Raw genomic sequence first — 3,652 nt, forward strand, 5'->3', positions numbered from 1 at the left:
AGAAATTTTTGAAGTTTTGGACACGATAGACAAAGATAAATCATTTTGCACATCTATTGAAAAACCTCTAGAACTAGAGTTGAAGTTACTTCCTAATCATTTAAAATATGCCTTTTTAGGAGATTCCTCTACTTTACCTGTTATACCTTCCTCAAAATTAATGATGAAAGAAGAAGAAAGGCTGATGAAACTTCTGAAAAATATTAAGAAAGCCTTTGGATGAACAATTACTGATATTAAAGGAATCAGTCCTTCAACTTGTATGCATAGAATTCATATGGAAGAGAACTGCAAACCCAGGGTTGATCCGCAAAGGAGACTGAATCTTATTATGAAATAAGTTGTTAAGAAAGAAATTTAAAAGTGGTTAGATGCTAGAATTATCTACCTTATTTCAGATAGTGCATGGGTTAATAATTCATTGTGTTCCTAAGAAAGGAGAAGTAACTATAACTGTAAATGAACATAATGAGTTAATACCTACTAGACAAGTTATAGGGTGGCGAATATGCATTAATTATAGAAAATTAAATTTTGCCACTATGAAAGATCATTTTTCTTTACCCTTTCTAGATCAAATACTGGATAGACAAACTGGGCATAAATACTTTTATTTTCTGGATGGATATACTGATTATCACCAAATTCAGATATCTCCTGAGGCATTTACGAAAACAACATTTACCAGTCCTTATGGTACTTTTGCTTTTATAAGAATTTCCTTTGGTTTATGTAATTCCCCTGCTATATTTCTAAGATGTATGATGACAATTTTTTGTGATTTAAAAAAGGAATTGAAGTCTTTATGGATGACTTTTTAGTGCTTAGAACTTCATTTGACTCATGTCTAAAACATTTATCTAAAGTTCTGGAGTGCTGTGAAGAAACAAATTTAATCCTTTATTAGGAAAAATGCCAATTTATGATAGCAGGAGGAATTGTATAAGGTCATCAAATATCCAAATATCATATGGAAGTAGATCCTGCTAAAATTCAAGTGATTGAAATGTAACCTTCTCCAACAAATGTAAGGGAAATTAGGAGTTTTTAAGGACATGCTGAAATCTACAGACGATATATTAAAGACTTTCAATGATTGCTAAACCTTTATGCCATTTACTGGAGAAAGATGTAATTTTTAATTTTGATGAGGAATGCCTAAGAGCTTTTAAATTATCAAAAGAAAAACTAATCAGTGCACCAATTATAGTTTCGCCAAACTGTGAAAAACCTTTTGAATTGATGTGTGATGCTAATGATTATGCTATAGGAGTTGTTTTAGTGATAACCAAAGATATGATAAAATTTTCAGTGTTATTTACTATGCTAGTAAAGCTCTTAATGAAACTCAGATTAATTATACAACAACTGAAAAATAGTTATTAATAGTTATTAACAATAGTAATAAATTTAGATCATATTTAATTAGAACTCATTGTATAGTGCATACAGATCATTCTGCTATTAACTATTTAATGAAAAAGAATGATGCTAAACCTAGACTGATTTTAAACTTGTCCCCCAAACAGCTAATAAGAATTTAATTTTACAATAGTAGATCGGAAGGGGATTTAAAATCAAATTGTTGATCATTTGTCCAAGTTGGAATTAGAAAAACCACTCTATTTAAAAATGAAATTAATGAACATTTTCCAAATGAAAAATTGTTCACAATTAATGAGTGGTGTTCCGTGGATGCCGACATTGTGAAGTTTATTGTTAGTGATATTATACCCTATGGAATGACATACCAACAGAAGTGGAAATTTATTTTTGAAGCTAAGATTTATTTTTGGGGTGACCCATATTTATATAAACAAGGAAATGATCTAAATTTTACAAATAGAAGAAACTTATGAGATTATCCAAAAATGTCATAATTCTAATTTTGGGGGACATTTTGGTGTTGATAAAAGAGCATACAAAAATTTTACAACTTAGATTTTATTGGCCTACTATTTCTAGAGATGTTAATGCTTATATCAAAAATTGTGATAGATGTCAAAGAGTAGGCAATATTTCTAGAAGAAATGAGATGCCCCTCAATTATATGCCAGAAGTTGAAATATTTGATGTTTGGGGATTAGATTTCATGGGACCATTGATACCATCTTTCAAAAATTTATATATTCTGTTAGCAGTGGACTATTTATCCAAATAGATAAAAGTTGTTGTTTACCTCAATGTGATGCTTAAAGTGTTGCAAAATTTTTAAAAACAAATATATTTTATAGATTTGGGATGCCGAGAGTTATCATTAGTGATGGGGGAAGTCATTTCAGAAATGCCATAATGGAGAACTTATTAAAGAAATATCATATAAATCATAGGATTGCTACTACTTATCATTCTCAGACAAGTGGTTTGGCTAAATTATCTAATTGGGAAATTAAAAGAATTATGAAAAAATCTGTGAATCCAACCAAAATGGACTGGTCAGTCAAACTTGACTATGCTTTGTGGGCTTAAGACTGCATATAGAACTCTTATAGGAATGTCCCCATATAGGCTAATATTTAGGAAAGCTTGTCACTTACCAGTTGAACTTAAGCATAAAGCATATTATAATTTGAAAGTTGTTGGTGAGAAAATATTATTACAATTGAATGAGCTTGAAGAGATAAGGAATGAATCTTATGAAAGTGCCAAAATTTATAAAGAAAAGATGAAAATTGGCATGATTGAAAGATTCTTACTAAAAATTTTCAACTAGGGAAATAAGTTTTACTATGTAATTCAATTTACTATATAATTCAAGGTTAATATTATTTTTAGGGAAACTTAAATCCAGGTGGATGGGCCCATTTATTGTAATGAATGCTTATCCTTATGGAGCTATGTATATTAAAGATCCTAAATTTGAGAAAATCTTTAAAGTGAACGGACAAAGACTGAAACCTTATTATATAGGGGATCAGCCGAAGTTTAATGTCGGAATGATGTTTGGTCAACCAAAGTAAGCACTGGTTACGTCGGGTTGTCGACTTAAAACCAAGTGCTTTGTGGGAGGCAACCCATAAGTATCAGTGTGTTTTTGTTTCTATTGATATTTTATGTGTGATCAAGAAAATTGGGGTAGTATTTTTGAAACTATTATGTGTTAGTATTGATTTTAAGACTTAAATTAGTGATTTTGAAATGTTAAAATGAGAGTTTGGACGTTAAGTAGACTTGTGCAAAAATATGCACTGGCGCTTAAGCGCCAAATCCGGTGCTTAAATGCGACAATTTAAAAACATGAGCATAATTAATATTCTAGAAAGAAAAACTGCCTAAAAAATTGGAAAAATGCATCTTGGCAATTTTTAAACATGTCTAGGAGTTATTAGAAGGAATTAGGCCTATAAATAGAAAGGTTTAGTGAAGGAATTTCACCCTAGATCATTTCTAGCCATAAATTCTAAAAGAGAGAGAGATTTTAAGATGATGTCTTCATGGGAGATGGATTTGAAGAAAAGAAAAAGACTATGAGGAAGAAATTCATGAGTCAAAGTGCACAGAAGATGTATAACGGTTTCTTAGCCGTTAGTATTGAAGGGATATCAGAGAAGATCAACAAAATTGAAAATACCATGTATATACTTGAGACTAAGGTATTGGAGATTCATGCACATCTTGAGCATATTGGATGGCAATTGAAAATGTAATTTAG

The sequence above is a fragment of the Phalaenopsis equestris genome, unplaced genomic scaffold (genome assembly GCF_001263595.1).
Source record: "Phalaenopsis equestris unplaced genomic scaffold, ASM126359v1 Scaffold198388, whole genome shotgun sequence".
NCBI lineage: Eukaryota > Viridiplantae > Streptophyta > Magnoliopsida > Asparagales > Orchidaceae > Phalaenopsis > Phalaenopsis equestris.